Source organism: Phragmites australis, chromosome 19 (assembly GCF_958298935.1).
Source record: "Phragmites australis chromosome 19, lpPhrAust1.1, whole genome shotgun sequence".
In the NCBI taxonomy this organism is placed as follows: Eukaryota; Viridiplantae; Streptophyta; class Magnoliopsida; order Poales; family Poaceae; genus Phragmites; species Phragmites australis.
The window spans coordinates 13,011,835-13,036,102 of record NC_084939.1 but is presented as its reverse complement, the minus strand read 5'-3'; positions in this window follow the sequence as shown (position 1 = coordinate 13,036,102).

Sequence of the window (24,268 nt, the reverse complement as noted above, 5' to 3'; positions counted from 1 at the left end):
ATACCATGCTTAAATTGAAAGAACTTATGGAAACAATAGAGGGTCAAGAGGAGATCCTCGAGAAGCAAGAAGACTTTCTCATCCTTGAAAAGAAGAGAAACCTTGAGCTCGAGGAACTTCTTGCTAAAGAAAAGGAGAAAGTTGAGAAATTGACCAAAGAACTAAATTTGGCCAATAGCTCAATTACTAGTGGTGAGAATGATAATTCTATGCTTCAAGAAAAAACTTCAAGTTTAAATGAGAATCATAAAACTCTTGAAGCACAAATTAACATTCTCAAAAATAGCTCATCCCAATCTAATGATGCAATTTTGGTCTCTAGTGTTTCCACAAGTAATGGTTGTTCTCGGTGCTATCATATAGATATAAATGCTCGTGCTACTAACATTGAATCCTTGCAAGATTTTAAAAAGGAGAATGAAAGGCTAAATGCCTTGGTCAAGTATGGTTGCATTAAAACCTATAAATCAAAGGATGCACTATACAAAACCATTAAGGCCAAAGACAACAAGCTAAAGAGAGGTCTCGGTTTTGACACGCATACAAGCAAATCAATGAGCGTGTTGTGATCAAGGGCAAGGAGTGCCTAAAATTCATCAAAGGAAGCAAGTGAGCCGATCACACCTCTTAAGTGAAGCAACAAAAGGCTTATGCGCCTCAATCTTCTTTTTATGCTTCTTACATGCTCAAGAGGAACCACCATGGTAAAGTGGTTTCTCTATATATTGGTGCCCACACAAAGGATAAAATTGTGAAAAAGAGTGTGTGGGTACCAAAAATTCTTGTGACTAACATGAAAGGACCCAAACAAATTTGGGTACTTAAAGCAAAGGCTTAAAATTTGTTTTGTAGGCATACTCCTCCGGTGGATCAAGTTGGGTGATCGATAGTAGATGCACTAATCATATGACCGGAGAGAAGAGTATGTTCTCATCTTTTGAAGAAAATAGAGGATCACATGAAAACATCATTTTTGGTGATGATGGAAAAGGTGAGGTAATGGATCTAGGTAAGATTGCTATCTCAAATGATCATTCTCTCCCTAATGTTTTGTTAGTTAAATCACTTAGTTATAATTTGTTATCCGTGTCACAGTTATGTGAGATGAGTTATGATTGTCTTTTTACTAATGAGGGTGTGACCGTATCTAGAAGGGAGGACGCCTCAATAGCTTTCACCGTTAAGTTGAAGGGTAAACTTTATCTTTTTGATTTTTCAACGAATGAAGTGAAGCCTAAAACTTGCTTGATGGCTAAGTCTAGCATGGGTTGGCTATGGCATCACCGACTAGCCCATGTTGGTATGAGAAATTTGTCTAAACTCCTAAAGGGGGAGCATATCCTAGGACTAACAAATATTTTTTTTTGAGAAAGATAGGATTTGTAGTGCTTGTCAAGTAGGAAAACAAATTGGAGCTCCTAATCCTGCCAAAAATGTGATGACTACAACAAGGCCTTTGGAACTCCTTCACATGGATTTATTTGAACCAATTGCCTACATAAGCATTGGCAGTAACAAATATGGCTTAGTAACTGTTGATGATTATTCTCATTTCACTTGGATATTCTTTTTGCATGACAAAAGTGAAACACAAGCCATATTCAAGAAGTTTGTGAGGAGCTCAAAATGAATTCGATGTGGAGATCAAGAGAGTGAGAAGTGACAATGGAAGCGAATTCAAGAACACTCAAATTGAAGAATTTCTCGATGAAGAAGGAATAAAGCATAAGTTCTCGGCACCCTACTCCTCTCAACAAAATGGGGTTCATCTTCGATTGGCATGGTCCTTTGGATGTAAGAGATCTCGTTTGCTGGCTGGGCCCTTCCATGAGTTTAGATCTCTATGTCGAGAGGAAGAATAGGACTCTCATAGAGTCGGCAAGAGCCATGCTTGATGAACACAAGATATCGGATCAATTTTGGGCGGAGGCCGTCAACACCAGTTGCCATGCAATCAACTGTTTGTATCTTCACAAGATCTTGAAGAAGACCGCCTATGAACTTCTAACCGGTAACAAACCAAATGTATCATATTTAGAGTTTTTGGTAGCAAATGTTTTATTCTTAATAAGAAGGAAAAAAGTTCTAAATTTGCTCCTAAAGTAGATGAAGGTTTTATGCTTGGTTATGGATCAAATGCCTACGCCTATCGTGTTTTCAACAAAACCTCTGAAATTGCACGGGACGTGACATTTGATGAATCTAACGGCTCCCAATTGGAGCAAGTTGATCCTAATGTTCTAGGTGATGAAGAAATTCCAAGTGAAGCAATTAAAAAGATAGCAATTGGAGAAATCAAGCCTCAAGAATCACAAGAGCAAAATTTAGCAAATAAAGACTCAAGTGAACCATCCTCATCAATTCAAGTAGAGCCATCAACATCAACTCCTATGCAAGATCAAAATCAAGAACAATATCAAGATCAAGTTCATGATGATTACAACAAGTTTCTTGATGATGAAGGAGAAGATATTCAACCCCAATCTCAAGTGCCACACCCAAGAGTTCATCAAAGCACCGAAAGAGATCACCCGTGGACAACATACTTGGTGTCATAAAAAAGGGGTAACCACTCATTATAGAATTACAAATTTTTGTGAATGTTACTCTTTTATCTCCTCTTTGGAAGCATTGAAGGTGGAAGACGCACTTGGAGACCCGGATTGGGTGATGGCTATGCAAGAAGAGTTTAACAATTTCAAGAGGAATGAAGTTTGGACGTTGGTGGAAAGACCTAACCAAAATGTGATTGGCGCTAAATGGGTCTTCCGCAACAAACAAGATGAGAATGGGATCGTTACAAGAAACAAAGCAAGGTTGGTTGCTCAAGGCTTCACGCAAATAGAGGTTTGGATTTTGGTGAGACTTATGCTCCCGTAGCTAGGCTTGAGTCAATTGGTATGCTACTCACCATGATTTCAAGTTATATCAAATGGACGTGAAGAGCGCTTTCCTAAATGGACCAATCTCCGATTTGGTGTACATAGAGCAACCTCCCGGATTTGAAGATCCCAAATGCCCTCATCGTTTGTTTAAACTCCATAAGTCACTCTATGGGCTCAAGCAAGCTCCTAGAGCATGGTATGAATGCCTTAGGGATTTAATCATTAAGAAAGGCTTTGAAATGGGCAAAGCCGATTCTACTCTTTTTACTAAAAATGTTAATACTGATTTATTTATTTGCCAAATATATGTCGATGATATTATATTTGGTTCTACTAACAAAATGTTTTGTAAAGAGTTTTGTAGGATTATGACCAAGAGATTCAAGATGTCAATGATGGGTGAATTAAAGTTCTTCCTAGGGTTTCAAATCAAACAACTCAAGGAAGGAACCTTCATTTGTCAAACAAAATATATAAAGGATATGCTTAAGAAGTTTGACATGGAGAATGCAAAGCCCATCAAGACTCCAATGCAATCAAATGGGCATCTCCACCTAAATGAAGAAGGCAAGGCCATGGATCAAAAGGTATATCGTTCTATGATCGGTTCTTTACTTTACCTTTGTGCATCTAGGCCCAATATTATGCTTAGTGTGTGCATGTGTGCAAGATTTCAAGCCACTCCTAAGGAGTGCCATTTAATGGTCGTTAAGAGAATTATTAGATATTTAGTTCATACTCCATATCTTGGCTTGTGGTACCCCAAAGGTTCGTCCTTCAAACTTATCATCTATTTGGACGCCGACTATGCTTGTTGCAAAGTGGATAGGAAGAGTACATCCGGGACTTGCCAATTCTTAGGTAGGTCCTTGGTGTCTTGTTCATCCAAGAAACAAAAATCTGTAGCCCTATCCACCGCCAAAGCCGAGTATGTTGTAGCAGGAGCTTGTTGTGCTCAACTACTTTGGATGAGGCAAACATTGAGAGATTACAACTATAACATGTCCAAAGTTCCACTTTTGTGTGACAATGAGAGTGCCATCAAGATAGTCAATAATCTCGTACAACACTCAAAAACTAAACACATCGATATACGTCACCACTTCTTGAGACACCACTCTACAAAAGGGGATATCGATATTCGCCATGTGAGAACCGAAAAATAACTAGCCGATATCCTCACAAAGCCATTAGATGAGCAAAGATTTTGCGAGTTGAGATGTGAGCTCAATATCCTAGATTCTCGCAACGTGGCTTGACATATTGCATACAATTGATTGTTGTAGATTTGTAATTTTATAGATAGGTTTTTCAAAAATCTTGTGTGTAATATTTGAAAATTTGGATCTTTGATCTTTGGATCATATTTTGCTACTTGTGATCATAGTTATGTAATGATGTTTGTTGGCTGATCAAAAGTGGTATATATATATATATGTATATATATGTATATGTATATATATGTATATATATATATATATATATGTCTCAAATTATCCATCAATCTTCTCTCAGCCCCTAGCTCAATCTGGAAATTCTACAGATCCCAGAATGTCCGGACTATCCCGGAGTATCCAAAAACTGACATTGTTTCATGAGCCTGTGGTTCTGTTAAGTTAATAGAACACGGACTATCCTGGAGTATCAAAAATATGACATTGTTTCGTGAGCCTGTGGTTCTGTTGAGTTAATAGAACCCGGAGTCTCCGAGACATCCCGGACTATCCGAATTCTGTTACTCACCCGGAGAGTCCGGGTCACCCTCTGGGACGGGCTCTCGGTTCGGGCTTCTGATTCCACTCGGAGTCTTCGGGCTAGCCTGGAGTCTCCGAGTAACCCAGTTTATACAGCAATCCCTTCGGTTTTTCCTCTCTCCTCCACCCTTTTTGCATCTATTTCCTTCCCTTCTCCACAAAAAGAGGGCTCTGGCAATTTCAAGCTTCAACCAAGGATTTCTCGGGAGGGTCTTGGATTCTTCATCCTTTCAACCTTGGAATCTCCGACCTTTCCTCCGGATTAAACCATGGTGCATCTTTTAGACCAAAAGATAGTTTTTCACCCGATCTCCAAATATCTTGGTTCAAAATCAAATTCCTTAGGTGAATACATTACTTAGGGTCCCTAGAATCAATCCCTAGGAGGGTTTTGCAATGTGGAAAAGGAATTGATGGGCACTCGTCTATGGATCACGTGTGACGAGTAGTTGTGGCCCGATCTTCTCGAAGGATCCACGAAATTGATAACTATCGCTGCGTGACCTAGTGAAGAGGCAGTGCACCGCGAGTCTGCACACGCGACGAACTACCGAGACAATCACCCTTCCACGTACCGACGAAGCCAGCCCACGCAATCACACCATAAAGATGTGAAGGCACAAACTGGGTGAACCACAGTTCGGCGTTCTACAACTCCCTCAGGAATCGAAAGAACAAGTTTGCAAGCCTCTCAAGACTCACATGGAAAGAAGAACTCAAATAGTTTGTACTTCTGAATTGACGAGGACATCCCTAGCAGCCACTCTTCTCCACCTCCTAATAAAAGTGCATCTGATATAGTGGGTCCAATTACAAGGAGCAGAGCCAAACAATTGGAGAAGGAAATTCACTCTCAGGTGAACGCTAACCTTGTGTTAAATAATCAAATTACTTTGGATGAGCCTATGCTTTTGAGTACTTGTTTTAATGTTCTTAGGAATGATGGAGTGCACGAACAGACATGGGATGATGATGGTTTCTGCCCTCCAAATATATGGACTAAGGAGCCTGGACATGCATAGAAAAGAGGAACCATTCAGCTGCTATACATAGTAAATAAAACCTTCAGATTGCTGTTTCGCATGTGGAGCTGCATGCAAATGAAGTCCAAACATCAAGAGAGCTCCACTAGGCCATGAATGCAAGGATTGCTACAACTTCCTACTGCATGTTTTCATTTATTTTTTTAATCTGAACTAAAGACTCCACTAGTGCTATATATAGCCATGTAATAGATGACAAGGGGACTTTTTTTTTGGCTGTCAATTCAGAAGTACAAACTATTTGAGTTCTTCTTTCCATGTGAGTCTTGAGAGGCTTGCAAACTTGTTTTTTCGATTCCTGAGGGAGTTGTAGAACGCCGAACTGCGGTTCACCCAGTTTGTGCCTTCACATCTTTATGGTGTGATTGCGTGGGCTGGCTTCGTCGGTACGTGGAAGGGTGATTGTCTCGGTAGTTCGTCGCGTGTGCAGACTCGCGGTGCACTGCCTCTTCACCAGGTCACGCAGCGATAGTTATCAATTTCGTGGATCCTTCGAGAAGATCGGGCCACAACTACTCGTCACACGTGATCCATAGACGAGTGCCCATCATCTGGTGTCAGAGCCTCCGTTTACTCGGTAGGATCGTTCTTAATTTGGTAGGATAGATTTTTTTTTATACCTACAGCCCACAAATAGCCCCAAAAAAAATACATATATACAGACCTATAGCCTCTCTCTTTTGCGCTGAATTGTAGTTTGCATCATCGAGTTTTCAATCCTTTGAGGCTTGTCTATTTGCTGATTTTTCTTGGTCTGATTTCTCCTGATCTGAATTTCGTTTTTCTCCTTTCTCCAGTTTTATCCTGACTTTTACCTTTGATCTTTTCATCTTCTTTTTCCCTCTGAAACATACACACAAAAAAAAAAAGAAACCCACCCATCCCACCCTTGATTGCTTCCAAATCAGTCTAACAATCGGCACCGACACTTTGTTTGTCATTTCTGTGCCACCCTTAATTGAAAGTTGTATGCTGTTTGTCAAGAGGTTCCCAAAAAAAAAAGAGTACAAAGAAAGAACAAAAAAAAAGTGTTTCAGCTAAAGAAAAGAATTCTGTTTTAAAAAAAAAAGAGACGTATGAGTATTTGCAAGAAAATAGGGGTTTGAGCAGCAGTTCAATTGGTGCCAATTGTTGTTTTCCCTCCACTTCTTTTACCTTGTTCCTTTACTTTCCACCTATTTTTTCTTTGTGATCAGCAACTTAGACTTGTGTTTCTCTTTTGGATTATTATTCGATTTTGCATCACTCCTTTTCAGTGCACTACACATATATTTTACCCCACCACACTCTACTCAAAGCATCGTGAGCTGTTGCACCGTCGTCTCTGTTACAATCACTCTTCCACTGCAGATTGCTGCCCCGGTTACTGACCCTTCAGGAAGAGAAAGAACTTGTTCAGCAAGTGATGAGGGAGTGACTCCACATATATTCCCCATCTATATATATTTTTTCTTTTCTACGCTAACATGGCAGATCCAAATGGTCCAATTTCGGCAGCGGAGTTTCAGGAAATGCGGGCACAAATGAATCAATTGACACAACAACTGCAAGAACTTCAGCATGATTTTGGCCATGCACCAAACATGGAGGACCAACATGATGATGGACAACATGTTGAGGATGATGATTCTACTGCCTTGGAGGCCGAGGCTGCTCGTCTTCAGGCTGAGGCTGCACGTCGTGCAGCTGCAGGAGGCGGTGGACGAGGACGTGGTGGTGTGGTCGAGGTCATGGTGCTGGTTTTGACAATTTTGGTGCACCTAATATGAGGCCAAACTTTTTTGGCTGTGCACGGCGTGTTCCTTTGCTAGAGACTGCAGGTTTTGATGGTGATTTTGATGATCATGACGACTACCGTGAAGATCACCATGGTCATCGTGGTGGTTATGAACACCGTGGAGGTGCTCACTTTGGTCGCTTTGGTGCTTTTGGTGCCCACCAGTTTGCTAGTCATGATGGCCATCGTGCTCCGCGACATGGTGATCATGAACGTCGTCGTGAGGACGATGGTTTGGGGAGAGTCAAAGTGTCTATTCCTGCTTTTAGTGGGAAGGAGAATGCAGATGATTACTTTGAGTGGGAGACCAAGGTGGACCAGATATTTGATTTGTATGATTACCCTGCTGAAAAGAAAGCAAAGCTTGCTGCCATTGAGTTCAAAGGTTATGCTTTAACTTGGTGGAACCAAGTTCGCGCAGAATTCCATCGAGTTGGACATGATCGTATCACATGGGATGAAATGAAGAGGGAAATGAGACGTCATTTTGTTCCTGCATATTATACCCGTGACTTACATTTGCGGCTCAAACGCCTTGTGCAGGGTACTCGCAGCGTTGATGAATATTTTCAAGAAATGGAAATGTGCCTACTCCGTACAGGAATCACTGAGGATGAGGAATCCACGATGGCTCGGTTCTTGGTTGGACTCAATAAACCAATTGCCCATAAAGTGGACATGACAAACTACACAACTCTAACAGAATTAGTTCATTTTGCAAAACGGGCAGAACGGCAGCTTGTTGAATCTTATAAAAACCATGTTTCTTTTTCAGCTCATAACAGTTCTACTCCATGGCGCAATTCACAACAGCACGGATCAGGGGCACACACACCTTCATCTCATGCAGCTTCTACACCTTCCTCTCGTGCAGCTTCTCGTTCTGTTTCATCTTCTGCCAAACAATTTGATGCGAAAGGCAAAGCTGTGAGTTCCAATCAGTCCAACTCCTCTCCTGCAGCAGCCCAAAGGAAGACAAGTAGGATTGAGTGTTTTAAGTGTGGTGGTCATGGGCATAAGCAAGCTGAATGCCCCAATAGGCGTGCAATTATAGCACTTGCTGATGGTTCTTATGATTCTCAGAGTGACGAGGAGGAGGAGCACAATATCCTGGCATTAGCAGATGAGAATCTCGAAACTTGTGAGTATCACGCTGAGGATGGTGAATATGAGCTGGGATTGAATTGTTTGGCCATTCAGTCTATTCCACATGTTGCTCAGGAGGACATACCACAAGCTGTTATTCCTCCAAATCCAGAGGAAATCACTAGTGCCGATTTTGATGATTTGCTTGCTGATATTAATTATTTGGAGGCTCCTATTTCGCCCCGACATGATAGTTCATTTGGGTCTGCTACAACTTCCACCGTGCGTGCTTATATTTTGAATGCACCAGACCAGTCGTTGGTGGTTCGACGAGTTCTTTCTACTCAATTAGTTGCAGCTGAGCAAGGGCAGCGCCATAATTTGTTTCAATCATGATGCAAAGTGAAAGGACAGGTGTGCAGATTTATAATTGATGGTGGGAGCTGCAACAATATTGTTAGTGTCTTGCTTGTTGAGAAGCTTGGCCTGCAAACACGTCGCCATCCACACCCGTACCATATGCAATGGTTGAATAATTCAGGGACAGTGAAGGTTTCATCCATGGTCCGCTTGTCATTCTCAATTGGTGACTATCATGATGAGGTTGATTGTGATATTGTTCCTATGCAAGCATGCCACTTACTTCTGGGTCGTCCATGGCAATTTGATGTGGATTCTATGCACTTCGGCCGGTCGAACAAATACACATTTATTCACAAAGAGAAGAAGGTGGTTCTTGTAACATTATCTCCTGAAGACATACACTCTTCCGATGTTGCTCGCATGAAAAGAGATGAGAGTGAGAAAAGAAAATTATGTGAGAGCCACAAAAATAGTAAGGGAGAGACTCCTAAACCATCCAGCCACATAAAGCCTCCTGAAAATACAAGACTGCCACGACAACATGAGTGTTTATTTGTGAGCAAGAGTGATTTGAGAGAAGTGAGGAACACCACAGCCCCATTCTTTGTGCTCTTGCACAAGGAGGTCCTATTTTCAGCTAACAACTTACCATTGTCGCTGCCTAGTGTTGTTCTTGATTTATTATAGGATTTTGAGGATGTTTTTCCCAATGAGGTGCCAGCTGGTCTTCCTCCCATACGCGGAATTGAACACCAAATTGATTTGGTACCGGGTGCTTCTCTTCCCAATCGTCCAGCCTACCGCACCAATCCTGAAGAAACAAAAGAAATTCAGCGACAGATAAAAGAGCTTTTGGACAAAGGGTATGTTCGTGAATCTCTCTCACCTTGTGCTGTTCCAGTACTTTTGGTCCCTAAGAAAGATGGGTCTTGGCGCATGTGCGTTGATTGTCGTGCTATCAATGCTATAACTGTTAGATATCGCCATCCCATTCCTAGACTTGATGACATGTTAGATGAATTGAGTGGTTCAACTATTTTCACCAAGATTGATTTACGCAGCAGCTATCACCAAATTCGCATGAAAATTGGTGATGAATGGAAGACAGCATTTAAGACTAAATTTGGTTTATATGAATGGCTTGTGATGCCCTTTGGTTTGACGAATGCTCCTTCCACTTTTATGCGTTTAATGAATCATGTTTTAAGAGCTTTCATTGGAAAATTTGTGGTTGTATATTTTGATGATATCCTGATCTATAGTAAATCATTTGATGAACATCTTGACCATATCCGTGAAGTCCTTGCTGTTTTGAGAGCAGAGAAATTGTATGGAAATATTGCTAAGTGCACCTTTTGCACAGACCGTGTTGTTTTTCTTGGTTTTGTGGTGACTGCAGATGGCGTCAAGGTTGATGAAGAGAAGATTAAAGCGATAAAGGATTGGCCTACACCTGAAAATGTGAGCCAAGTTCGAAGTTTCCATGGTCTTGCAGGTTTCTACCGACGATTTGTTAAAGATTTCAGCACCATCGCTGCACCCCTTAACAATTTGACAAAGAAGGATGTTCCATTCAAGTGGGGAGCTGAACAGGACCATGCCTTTGAAGAGCTAAAACAAAAGCTTTGTGAAGCACCGCTGCTACAACTACCAAACTTTGGTAAGACCTTTGAGATCGAATGTGATGCAAGTGGTATTGGCATTGGAGGTGTACTACTTCAAGAAGGTAAACCTGTTGCCTACTTTTCTGAAAAGTTACATGATCCACATCTGAACTACTCTGTCTATGACAAAGAGCTTTATGCCTTAGTTCGAGTTTTGGAAGTCTGGCAACATTATTTATTACCTAAAGAATTTGTAATCCATTCTGATCACAAAGCTTTGAAATATCTGAAAAGCCAAGGCAAACTGAACCGTCGACATGCGAAATGGATTGAGTTCATTGAAACATTCCCCTATGTTGTCAAACATAAGAGTGGCAAAGATAACATTGTTGCAGATGCTTTGTCTAGACGATGTGCTTTGGTTACACAATTAGATACAAAAGTGCTTGGTTTGGAATCAATAAAAACACTTTATGCTAATGACCCTGATTTTAACGAACCTTTCTCTAATTGTATTGCGGGAAAAGGATGGGACAAATTCTATGTGCATGATGGATTCTTATTTCGGACTAACAAACTGTGCATTCCAGCTTGCTCGATTCGAAATGTTCTTTTGCAGGAATCACATGCTGGGGGGTTGGCTGGTCATTTTGGTGTAAAAAAGACATTGGACATGCTTTCTGATCATTTCTTTTGGCCACATATGCGACGTGATGTCCAGCGACACGTTGAGCGGTGCATAACCTGCTTGAAAGCTAAGTCTCGTCTTAATCCCCATGGTCTATATACTCCATTACCAATTCCAAATGTACCTTGGGAAGATATATCTATGGATTTTATTCTGGGGTTACCTCGGTCTCAGAGGGGGAGGGATTCCATTTTTGTTGTTGTCGATCGCTTCTCAAAGATGGCACATTTTATTCCATGTCATAAGAGTGATGATGCGTCACACGTTGCTGACTTGTTTTTCAGGGAGATAGTTCGTCTACATGGAGTGCCAAAGACTATTGTTTCAGATCGTGATACAAAATTTCTTAGCTATTTTTGGAATACATTATGGCGTAAACTTGGCACTAAGTTGTTATTTTCCACCACTGTCACCCACAAACTGATGGGCAAACTGAGGTCGTCAACCGTACTCTATCCACAATGCTAAGGGCTGTGCTGAAAAAGAACTTAAAGATGTGGGAAGATTGCCTTCCACATGTTGAATTTGCTTATAACAGGGCAGTACATTCCACAACCAAATTTTGTCCCTTTGAAATTGTTTATGGTTTTAAACCACATACGCCCATGGATCTTTTGCCTTTACCATTACAGGAACAAGTAAATTTGGATGCTGCAAAGAGATCTGAATTCATTAAGAAGCTACATGCCGACACGAGGAATATTGAGAAGAAAACTGCACAATATGCAAGGCAAGCGAACAAGGGTAAGAAAACTGTTATTTTCCAGCCCGGCGACCTAGTGTGGTTGCATCTACGCAAGGATCGATTTCCCCAACAGCGCAAGAGTAAGTTATCCCCTCGGGGTGACGGTCCATTCAAGGTTCTAGAAAAGATAAATGATAATGCTTACAAAATTGAGCTCCCTCCTGAATATACCAATGTGAGTGCAACATTCAATGTCAAAGATTTGTGTCCATTTGTTGGTAAGTCTGAGTCGAGGACGACTCCTTCTCAAGAGGGGGAGGCTGATGAGGACATCCCTAGCAGCCACTCTTCTCCACCTCCTAATAAAAGTGCATCTGATATAGTGGGTCCAATTACAAGGAGCAGAGCCAAACAATTGGAGAAGGAAATTCACTCTCAGGTGAACGCTAACCTTGTGTTAAACAATCAAATTACTTTGGATGAGCCTATGCTTTTGAGTACTTGTTTTAATGTTCTTAGGAATGATGGAGCGCACGAACGGACATGGGATGATGATGGTTTCTGCCCTCCAAATATATGGACTAAGGAGCCTAGACGTGCATAGAAAAGAGGAACCATTCAGCTGCTATACATAGTAAATAAAACCTTCAGATTGCTATTTCGCATGTGGAGCTGCATGCAAATGAAGTCCAAACATCAAGAGAGCTCCACTAGGCCATGAATGCAAGGATTGCTGCGACTTCCTACTGCATGTTTTCATTTATTTTTTTAATCTGAACTGAAGACTCCACTAGTGCTATATATAGCCATGTAATAGATGACAAGGGGACTTTTTTTTTGGCTATCAATTCAGAAGTACAAACTATTTGAGTTCTTCTTTCCATGTGAGTCTTGAGAGGCTTGCAAACTTGTTCTTTCGATTCCTGAGGGAGTTGTAGAACGCCGAACTGCGGTTCACCCAGTTTGTGCCTTCACATCTTTATGGTGTGATTGCGTGGGCTGGCTTCGTCGGTACGTGGAAGGGTGATTGTCTCGGTAGTTCGTCGCGTGTGCAGACTCGCGGTGCACTGCCTCTTCACCAGGTCACGCAGCGATAGTTATCAATTTCGTGGATCCTTCGAGAAGATCGGGCCACAACTACTCGTCACACGTGATCCATAGACGAGTGCCCATCAGGAATCAAGGAAACCCTAGAATGTTGCCCCGGAGTCAGGTCACCCGGAGTATCCGAGTTGGCCTGGATACTCTGGGTCTGCCAAATTTTCTAGCATTTCTTCTTTTCAACAATTTGCCTCAACCAACCTTTGCGCATTATCGTACACCTCTTTGATGTATATCTCAGATCATTTGACATGGATTGAAACAAAGGTTATGGGTATGAGAGGAGGAAGAAAAAAAGAGCGACTCTCATGCTCAAGGCCAAACCAATGCCCCTCCTCAGAGAGATGAAACAAGAGGAATTCGGATTGAGGAGCCGGCACAATACAGAAATGTGCCTTGGGCAACAACTAAATTGCAAGCCATGAGAGGCAGAGGCTCTTTCAGGTCACGAGGAATGGCTCCTGTGATAGCTGGCCGTGGTAAAGGAAAAGCGGTGGATGCCAGTTCTAGCATCCACGGGGTGGATGATGAAATTGAGGAGGAAAACATTGTGCTAGCTCCACTAAAACTTCATCAACCTTATAGAGCTCATCAATCCCATGAAATCCCAAGGAGGATGATTGATTACATGAAGAGAGTTGCAAAATGCAAGATAGAGATGAAGACCCGTATGAATATGAGAAGAACGTGGTCGACCCTCGCTTTTGGAATGAGTTTCACACCGACTTTTATGAAAGCGTGATTCTCACCAAGAAAAATCTTGTTAGCCCGATGCAGTGGATTGACTGGGATTATATGGAACAGAAAAATGATTAGATATTCAATGTTGTCATCACTGCTTGTGAGGAGAAGAAGATTAAGAAGTTCATGGGTCTAAAATGTGATTGGAGTGTTGAGGTGATTGCCCAGTTTTATGCCACTCTTTCTTATGATCACGAGGAAAATCAGTCCATGTTCTGGATGATCGAAGGTGAAAAATACAAAATTTCATATCAATCATTTGCTCACCTATTTGGCTTTGATGTTCATGATCTGCACGATCCAAAGATTCATAATGATAATCAATTGTCCCCTGATGATATTGATTTCATGTACTTAGATCTAGGAAGAGTGATGTCTGGCACAACTACAGGAACGAAGCCTTTCTACAAATGTCTGAACAGTCTCTTTCGTCTCACCTTGAATTCAAAAGGAGGTGATGCAACCAATGTGCAAGGCATATCTAGAAACCTCCTTGCACGGATGTCTACTGGAGGCAAACCATTTAGCGTGATTGACTTTGTTTGGGAAGAAATTCACGCAACCTCTTACACTCCCAACAAGAGCTGTGCTTATGCACCCTATATCATGTACATGATTGAGAGAGTGACAAAGAAAAATTTCTTCAAGGAGGTGAAGCACGAGCCTTATAGAGTGAGAATTGTGAGCTCTCGGTCACCTCCTCCAGCCTCTCCTCCACCTGTAGCTCCAAATGCACAACGCATGGCCCCTCAGTGTGTTCCATCCTCTAGAGGTTCTCAGTCTTTTCTCAAAAGTGCACTCAAGGCCATTTTTCAAGTCTGCACTAATAATGCAACTCAGATTTGAGAAACCAAGATGAAGATGAAGAATATTGAAGCAAGGCAGAAGGAGATACATACTCACCTTGTCATTCAGCCGCCTTGCTCACCAGTCGTTCATGAAGCAGAAGAGAGTGAGCCAGAGTTTGAAAACCCCTGGGCTTGGTATGATGAAGCCCAAAGAGCTGCTCTGGGTACCTCTCATGCTCAAAATGATGAGGAGAGTGATGATGATGAGGAGGAAGAAGAAGAAGCCAAAGCCTGTTCTTCGGAAGATGGACATGACGATGGATCCGATGATGGTGCTGATGATGACTATGAACAAGATAGTGGCTAGTTTCTCTTTATGCTTCTCTTTCTTTTTGGTGCTTGATGCCAAAGGGGGAGAGAAATCCGATTGTGTCATGTCTATCTTCTTTTAATCCCTTCATCATTTTCTTTGATTATCTGAGACTTATGCTATATTTGTAATGAACTACGTGGTGTGCTTGTGTGCTTGTAATAGACTTTTTAAATTCATAAGACCTTATTTGGTGCTAGTGTGATGAAATGATTTGAATGGTGTAATGTTTGTTTCTCTCTTTATTAGATTTTGTGAAATACCATGTCGTATGCATCACGTATATAAATGCTCACGTACTTTGCACCCCACGAATTCTAAGATATAGGGGGAGCTCTCGCCAATCTTCTTTAAATATGTGCATTTGCTCTTAAACTCTAAATTCAAGACAATGCACACATTTAGGGGGAGCTTACCAAATATCTTAAAATTATAAACTTTAACTTCTATTACCTTTTATAAGCTTTAATCGGGTTATCACCAATCACTAAAAAGGGGGAGATTGAAAGTGCATCTAGGCCCCTTGTGGGTTTTGGATAATTGATGACAAGCGATTAAAGGGCCTAATGGTTTTATCAAGTGTATGAACAGGTGTTAGTCCCGTTGAAAAAGGATAAAAGATGTCCATGCCCCTCAAAAAGAAAGAAGAAGTGACATGAAGAGACTCTTAGATTCCAACTATTTTTAAATTTGAAATTTGAGTCTTAGGAATGTCATACTATTAAGAGGGTTGCTTTTGTAGTCTTGGTAGTGTCTCAGTGCTCAAAGTGCTTTATGAAAATCAATTTTTGAGAGACACCATCACTCGCGAACAACAGGATCAAAGGGTTGTTTTGTCTGGTTCCGAAGTCTCCGGATTGGTCCAGATACTCCAGAATCAGTAGGTGTTCCAGAGTCTCTAAGTGAGATTCTGTGAAGAGCTCTGAGTTAGGTGTTATTTCTGTGACCGGAGTCTCCAGGATGGCCCGGATACTCCGGATAGTTCAATTGTCCCGGATACTCCGAGTGAGTCTCCGTGAAGAGCTCTCGATTAGGATTTAATTTTTATTCCCGGAGTCTCCGAGTTTGTTCAGATACTTCGAATGCTGTTAAAGTCCCGGAATCTCCGAGTGAGACTCCGAGACAGGTTCTCGATTAGCGAAGGTTTTTACCCGGAGTCTCCGAGGTCCAATGCTTCCGGATTTTCCGAGCATCCTCAGAGCTTGAGTTCTAGCCGGTTTTTCTCTAAGTGTTACCCGGAGACTCCGGGTGAACCCGGATACTCCAAGTCAATGTAACGGCTAGTTCTGACAGGTTAGGTGCCACGGGGAGTTTGTATTACTCTCGATTTGAGTAAGAGCCCATGCTTGATCTCTGTGGTTGCTTGGGAGAGGATAGGGTTGGAAAAGACCCGGCTCTTTGTGAGCTCCTCAACGGAGACGTAGGCATTTCTTTGCGAGGTGGCCAAACTTCGGATTTAAATCTTGTCTCCATTTAAATTCTTGCAAGTTATTCGTTCATATTGCTATTTGAGGATTTGCCTCAAATTTATTGCTTGCGAGTATTTAATTGTGCTTTTATTGTTCAGTAGAAAATATCCATCTTAGAGATATTGTGATAGCTCATAATCTCTAGTAGAATCTCTTTAGCTTACTTTGTTTTCGAAGGTTTAGTATAGTTCAGATAATCCGAGTCCATTCGGATACTTCGGTACTCGGAGTATCCGAAATTGCCCGGAGTCTCCGGACCCTGTTTAATCCGTTGCTAAGTTTTAATTTTTAGGAATGACTATTCACCCCCCTCTAGTCAACATCAAGGATTTTCAAAGCGCCCAGAACCATTGGAAGGAGGCCTACCTGACAGTGGCTTCAGCCACATCCTCTCCTGAGGCGGTGAGGTCTTCGTCGTGCAGAGACTGAAAGGCCTCCACACCTTCTGGAGCTCCTGTACCGACCCAGGGTTCTGAGTTGGCCAAGATCGAAGGAACGCCATCCCATACGGTAGCAGGGCTAGAGCATGCATGTGGTGCGTATGGCTAAGGGAGCCATGCATATGGTTGCATGCTTGCAACGGTGGGTATGGAGGTTTTAGCTAATCCTTTGGTGGTTTTCCTAGTGGATTCCTACCTCTCTTAGCACTTCTGTGTTCGAGTCCACATGGACGGCGCGCTATTGGAGCAAGAGTTCGTCTTGCTCCAGAAAGTATGGTGAGAGTTTTTTCTGAGGAGACTCAAGCTTGGAGACGAAGTTTGTGGGGAAGGAACACCACGAATATATTGATGATAGAAAAATGTATCACTCTGGGAGGAGTATCACAGCGTTCGCTGTCTTGCTTGTTCTTTTCCGCTGTGTCCCCCGTTGCCTAGAGGACCATGGCCTCCTATTTATAGGGCTATGCATAGCTTGGCGTACAAGTTATCATAATATACAAATATCCGGGATCCGACCAAATTACTAGGCCTTATCTCGAATAACTACATTCTATCCTATCGGGAGATAAATATCCACCGTGGTAATTATCGTGGTGCCTACCCCCTGAAGGGGGCGAGCCGGTCGCCGATTGGGGCCCGATGCCGCACTGTAAGGGGTGTTAGGATAGCCTTCATCATGCCCGGGTGTCAGAGTGGCGTTCATTAGCCTAGGCCTTTAATGCCAGTCACTTCCTTGCAGGTAAAGCATGATCGGTGCTCCCCTTCTGGCAGATCTTTCCTAAGACCTGCTGACTCACTCCGCTGCCTTCGTGAAGGAGGCCCGATCAGCCCGAGGCAGGGGCCTTTGGAGGCATAGAACCGGGAGGTGAAGGCTTTGGGAAGCAGGACCCCAGAGGGTTGGGGCTTCGGGAGGCCGAAGCTTTGGATGACCGAGGCTTCAGGAGGTTGTGTTTTGGGAGGCTTCAGGAGGTTGAGTCGGCGGAGCCAAGGGAAGGATTTGTACATACGAAGGGGTACCGTGAAAGGATCTGATGACATCGGAGATCGAGCTTTTAACAGAGGGTTTGAAGATCAAGGCTCCGGAGGGACTTGGATGGTGATCTTCAACTATTATCCTCAGGCTGGTTTATTCTCCCCCCAACAGAGGGTGCATAAGGGCCTCTTGTAGAAGAAGGACCCTCTTAGCAGTTGTGAACTTAAAGTGACCAGCCCCTACTAATGTTCATGAGATGGTAAGGTCGAGGCCCCGTTATGGACCAGGGGTGGTGTGTCCGTCGGAGGCTTACCATTCCCTGACCGTTTGCAGGGTCGTCGCCATGATTACCCAGATCATCACCCCTGTCTCTGATAGCGAAAACTTCTCAAGAGTAATCTTCACTAGAGGAGGTGTCCAGATCCATCATGGATGCTTCATTGGATTGCTCTGGGTTGGTATCTTGACAATCCATATTGCTAGAAACTGTGAGGATTGATCTCGACTTGATGAGGATTGACTTACCTCATCACTTGAATCATCACCAGAAAGTTCATCACCGAAATCCACCCAATTGATCACCGATTCTTCGGGAGGAGAGGTAAAGTTGTTGTAGAATCCCTCATCCAAAAAATCAGTTTTCGGTGAAGTTTTGGGCGATGTCGATGACATCTCACGTGTAGATATTTCACTACCTTTTTTCATGATCTCCACGGATGGCTCCAGCTGTCGATGATTTATAAACTACCGATCTAACAAACTTTTTAAAGAATTGAGGGATTCTTGAGTAGAGGAATCGCAAGGGGAACACACAGAGGTTTTTAGACAGGTTCGGGCCTCCCTAGGGATAATGACCCTACGTCATGTTTGTCTTGTATTGATGAGAGCATGTTACAATGGGGGTGTAAGTAGTCTAGATGGATCTAAACCTTGCCAGTGACTTCCTCCTTGGCTTCTGTTGGTTGCTAATGACTTTCTATTGCTTGTCTTGACTCGTTTGGGCTTGTCCTTCGTAGGGCCCCTTAGCTCCATATATATATGGGATGTCATACATCATCTGGATTTCTCCTTCCTATTCCTAGAGATAAACCTTCCCAGTTATGAGATGCCTTGGGTATCTACTGGAGCTTAATTTCTTCCAAGGATCCCATTCCTAAAGATAAAGATATGCTCCAAGGATTGCAGGAAATCCCGGGGTACCCGAATATGGTAACTATCCATTATTCATCTTCAGAATCCCAATCAACAATAGTGTCTCTCTGTTGCCACCACTAGTTCTTGGCAGCCTCCCCTTGGCTTGTGGACTCCAATCTTGGCCCCTGCTTGTGCCCAACTACCTCCATGAAGTTTATCCCAAATCCTCCTTGTTAGAAATTAAGCATGACAAATCAAACACTAGACACGACTTTTTCCGTGGAAAACCCTTACAGAAAAATCACGAGCACCAATTGGTCATCTTCACTATATGAGGAGTTGTTGAATGTAGGAGAATTACAATAACCATCTCAATTTCTCATGTGGCTTACAAGCTGTGTATATGGGGGTGGACAACATCGACTAGTCTAATACAGAATATTCCAGAACGAGGGCCAAATGCGTCCCTTGTGTGATCCAACTAGAATTTGGATCACAATCCAATAAACTCCACCTTGAGATGAATTTCATGTTGTAGCAAACGAAGAATCATCAACGAGCTCCCTTCAATAAGAAATATCACTGGCATCAAAAGTCTCTAAGACTCAAACTGTAACACCAACTAAACTTGAGCATAACTCAAACTTAGTAGCAGGAACTAGATTTGTCATCATATCAGCAAGATTATCATGAGTTCTTATCTTGCATACTTTAATGTCACCTTGACAATGACACCTCGGATATAATGATATCTCACATCAATGTGCTTTGTTCTTTCATGAAACATCTGGTCCATTGTAAGGTAAATAGCACTCTGACTATCACATAATATATTAATGCAAGAATTATCTCCACAAAGCTAAGTCTACAAATCTCTTAACGAATCAGCTTCTTTGCATGCTTCAGAAATAGCCATATATTCGGTTTTAGTAGTTGATAAAACAACAGTAGCCTGCAAACATACTTTCTAACTAACAACACAACCACCATGGTGAAAACATAACATGCGAGAGATCTCCTCTTATCCAAATCACCAGCATAATCTAAGTAAACATAACGGACAAGTCCATCTCTAGATTTTCCAAACTACAAACAAGCATTAGAAATATCACACAAATATCTGAAAATCCATTGAGCAACTATCCAATACTCTTTGCCAAGATTTGCCATGAATATACTGAAAACTCTCAATGCATGAGATAAATCGGGACGAGCACAAATCATAGTATACATAAGTGAACCAACTACACTTGAATATGGTACTCTAGACATGAATTCAATATCATAATTTGACTCAAGACATAAAACTGAAGATAATTTGAAATGCACAGCTAATGAAGTACTCATTAGTTTTGCATCATGCATATTGAAACGACGAAGGACCTTCTCAATATAACCTTGCTAAGTAAGATATAATTTACCAGACTTTCTCTCTCTAATGATCTTCATGCTAAGAATTCTCTTTGCTACACCTAAATCCTTCATCTCAAATTCATTATTCAACTATTATTTCAATTTGGCAATTTCTGATTTATCTTTTGCAGCAATCAACATACCATCAATATAGAGAAACAAATAAATAGTTGAATCATTAACAGTCTTCAAATAGACATAGATATCATAATCACAACACTTAAAACGATTAGAGAGCATAAATGAGTCAAATCCCTTATACCACTGTCTAGGGGATTGCTTCAAGCCATAAAGAGATTTCTTCAATTTATACACAATAATGAGGACATCACTCCTTCAGATACAACCACAACAAATGATCATCTAGTTGTTACACTTATGCAAGGTTCCATTATAACAGCATGTGCATTTCGATTAAGTCATGAGGTGAGCTTGTTCCTCTCTGTTCGTATCTATACTTATGAGGATGGGATACTATTAAATAGATTTTGTGATGTTTTGTTACTTAGAAAAATGGGAGAAGACATTTCAGCATGTTGGCGCATTTCAAATGCATGCCAAATTTCATATTGCCTTTAATTATTCTTGCTTGTTTTTTGGTTGCTTATAGGGATAAGAACTTCGTGTTCAGGCTGATCAATCCTACGGCAAGGTCAGTAACATCCAGGAGTTGGTTTAACAATTGCCCATGCGCTCCATCATCATACGAGTGTAGCCCGATCGTCAAAGTCATCTCCACCAAACTGACTTGTGTTTCCCATCGAAAGATCGGGACACTCAAATCCATATCACACAAGGTTTTATTTTCTAGGAACAACAAAACATTCATGTTTTTCCATATAAATGTCTTCGTCTAACTCCCTATGTAAGAATACAGTTTTAACATATAGTTGCTCAAGTTCATAATCATTCATATGAAAAATACAGAGTAAAGTGCGAATAGAATTATGCTTCACAACAGGGGAAAATACATCATGACAAGGACATCACTCCTTCGGATACGCGCAAGGTGAACTCGTTCCTCATTGTTCATACTATGTTAGTAAACAATAGGATGCTATTAAATTCTTATGATGTTTTGTTGCTTAGATATTTGGGAGAAGAACCACAAGCTCACCTGGACATCACCCCTTAAAGGCCAAGTCTACTCAGGCTCCAAGTTGTTCTCAAGTTAGACTCTAAATTCGGTTCAAAGTCTGTGGACGGCATGTCAATAAAATGAGCATAAATTTCACATATAGAGTCCAATTGAGGTGTTCTAAGACTTGCTAGAAAGCTTATGATGAGCCATTTCTAACAGATCTAGTCTCACCCTTAGATTTGTTAGGAATTAATCAGAGTCAATGAAATAAAGTGCAATCACCCTTAGATTACATTTGTTAGGAATTAATCACCATTTTGGGCCATGTTGGGCATTGTAAGTGTGTCGGGGTCCATATCCATGGTTGTGTATGCCCCTCCCCATGGTTGCACGACCCTAGGTACAGCTCCTCACATACCCCTTATATATGTTCATTAGCCATCATAGATTAGATTCAGGTTTTGCTTAGATTATTCTATTTTTAGACAGTTTTGTCGTAGATCAGTCTGTGGAATCCCAACTCATGTTCTTCATTGGTATTTAGTAATATTTAGATTGAATCTACTTGTTCTTGCTTGTATTATTGATTCACTTGCAGGAAAAACCTTCTTAGAGAGGTCAACCGCGTTTGGCACGGTTGATGACCACAGAGTAGTGGTGTTGTGGTTGCGAGAGTTCTCGATCTGTTCTGGTCAGAGCATTTGGATCATCAACGTTGAAACTCCACCAAATTGACTTATCACAGTACCAATACTCCTATCCAATCATTATAGTCAATACTAGGAATCTAGCTATAGCCTTTAGCAACCAACCTTACTTTATATCTTGCTGATTCATTGAGAGAAATACCCTCTTTTCTTTTGAAAATCCACTTGCAACGAACATCCTCTTTTGGCAATTTGACTAAATCTCATGTACCATTATTTTCAAGTGACTCCATCTCATCTTGCATAGCAGTCATCCAATTGTTGCAACCAGTAGAAGACTAGCCTCGTTATAATTAGAAGGTTCTGTATTACCTTAAACTTCTTCTGCACAACTCAAAGCATAAGTAACAATATTAAACTCCTCAATTAACCTGTTTAGTGTATTAATTTGTCTTCTAGGCCTGACAACTGCAATAGAATGTTGTGTAGACTGCACAATGGGAGAAGAAGGTAGAACACTAGATGAATCATGATCGATAAATGAAATTTCAGCAATAGGTGCACCTGGGACTCTATAACTTTGCTGACTTTGAACAGGAGCATTCAACAACATAGTAGATTCGTTAAAGAAAATATTCCTACTAATCGCAATCTTTCGTGTTTCATGATTCCACAATTTATAACCTTTAACATTAGATTTATAACAAAAAAGATGCACTTAACAGCTCTAGACCTCAATTTACCATTATCAATATGAGCATAAGCCGGACAACCAAAAATTCTCAATTCTAAATAATTAGCTAGGAAACTAGACCAAATCTCAATTGGAGTTTTCTCATCAATGGCAATTTTGGATGATTGATTAATAAGATAGCAAGAAGTGGAAGCAGCTTCAGCCCAAAAATGCCTACGCAAACTAGCATTAGATAACTTGCGACGGGGCCTCGAGATGATAGTTCTATTCATATAGTCAACTACATCATTTTGTTGTGGTGTATGAGGAACCGTGTAGTGTCTCATAATACCTTCAGATTTACAATATGAATTAAATTCATCAGAATATAATTACATTCCATTATCAGTGTGAAACTTATTTACCTTCTTTTCGTTTGTCTTTCAACCATAACATTCCACTCTTTTAATACTAAAAATACTCCTGATTTATGCTTCAAGAAATAAGACTGAACTCTCCTCGAGTAATCATCAATAGTAGTCAACATATACAAGAACCATCAAGTGAAGGCTTATGAGATGGTCCCCATAAATCAGAATACAAATAATCAAGAATATCTCGCCATCTTAGTAGAATTAGAATCTGATAATGTATGTGCTCTTACAACTACATCACGTGTAATTGTAGTGTCTTTTAGACGATATAAATTGGTAGATCTTAAATCACCTTTCATTACAATAACAGAACATTTATTTACCTTCAACATACCATCTCCACGGACCATTTATATCCTTTATTATCAAGAGTAATTAAAGAAATAATATTCCTTGTCATACCTAGAACATGCATCGCATCTATCAAGGTCCTAACAATGCCATCACGCATCTTTATCATAATCAATCCAATTTCAATAATTGCATGTGGCATACCATCACCTATCCTAACAGAACCATCACCTTGAACATAATTATAAGTGGTGAACCAATCTCTATGGATGCATATATGAACAGATGCAACAAAATAAATAATCCATTCATCACCACTACTTGCACATCCAGCAAAAGCAATGAGAGTGTGACCATCAGAACTATCATTGGTAGCAGCAACAGAAACTTTACCTTCTTTATCAAATTTATCTTTCTTCTTTTCTTTGTTTTTCAACTTGTAACAATTAGATATGTCATGATTGTTCTTTTCGCAATACCTGCAGAATTTGTCCTTGCCTCTAGACTTCAAATGACCCATATAACTGTTCGAACTTTTACCTCCATGGCCATGATGAGATTTCTTTTCCTTTGTCCTACCACATACAATTAAACCTTCTCCATTGGAAGTCAAGCCATCAATAGACACCATCTACTTCATCTTTTTCTTGGTATGAAAGGCCTCATAAACTTCTTTTAAAGTTAGAGTATCAGGACTGATAATATGGTATCTCTGAAGTTTGCAAAAGAACTAGATAATGAGCACAAAAGAATAAGACTCAAGTCCTCACCATCATATTTACCTCCATGAACTATAGGTTAGCAACGATCTCATTAAAGACTGAAAGA